The following is an 804-nucleotide window of genomic DNA, read 5'->3' on the forward strand; positions in this document are numbered from 1 at the left end:
TTCACTTAGGTGCCCAGGGTGGTTGTCCCACATGCCCCCCCACCCCTTTACTATGGCACTGCTGCACAGTATTATTAGGCTACTGTGCAGTAGTATCACTTTAAAGGAATTTGCTAGTACTACTGCACAGTAACTCCACTTACTGCACATTTATTTAATGCTTGATTATAGAAGTACTAAATAAATGTGCAGTAAATACTGTGCAGTAGTGTCTTGTATCGGGAGCACCCTCTGTTGGTCAATGGTAATCCTTTTGGTAAACTGTTGATATGTAATTATTATATTTTATATACTTACCCTATTACACCATCAATTCAATAAAATTATGTAATTATTTAAATAGGGCCATATTTGAGGCTGGTCAATACTTGCCATTATTTTGCACATGTTAATTTGTATTTAGTTTTTAAAACTATTTTGTCTGGGGGTTTTTAGATTTATTCTCCAGCCTCAATGCCACTCAGATACCAAGTGACATTATAAGACTGCAGATGGGAACCCTTTTTGACAAGGAAACTCCTCTTCACTAGTAAGTAGATAATAGAGGTGACAGCTACATTCTGTGCTGGCTGCTTCTCTGCTAAAACTGGGCAGCCAAGCATCCAGGATCTGCAACCAGTTTGTTCTCTGCAGCTCCTGGTTTCCACACATAGCTCAAGCAGTAGAGAATCATAGGAAGTGAGAATAGTGCTGAGAACATTTAAATTGGGGGGCAGAGTTAAGGTTCTTGAGCAGTACATATCCTTCTCCTTGCAAAGAGCATATTGGCCTATGTTGCATTACTTTATATCTCAACAACTTATT

Source organism: Gavialis gangeticus, unplaced genomic scaffold, assembly GCF_001723915.1.
Source record: "Gavialis gangeticus isolate Ggan-Ray unplaced genomic scaffold, GavGan_comp1, whole genome shotgun sequence".
In the NCBI taxonomy this organism is placed as follows: domain Eukaryota; kingdom Metazoa; phylum Chordata; order Crocodylia; family Gavialidae; genus Gavialis; species Gavialis gangeticus.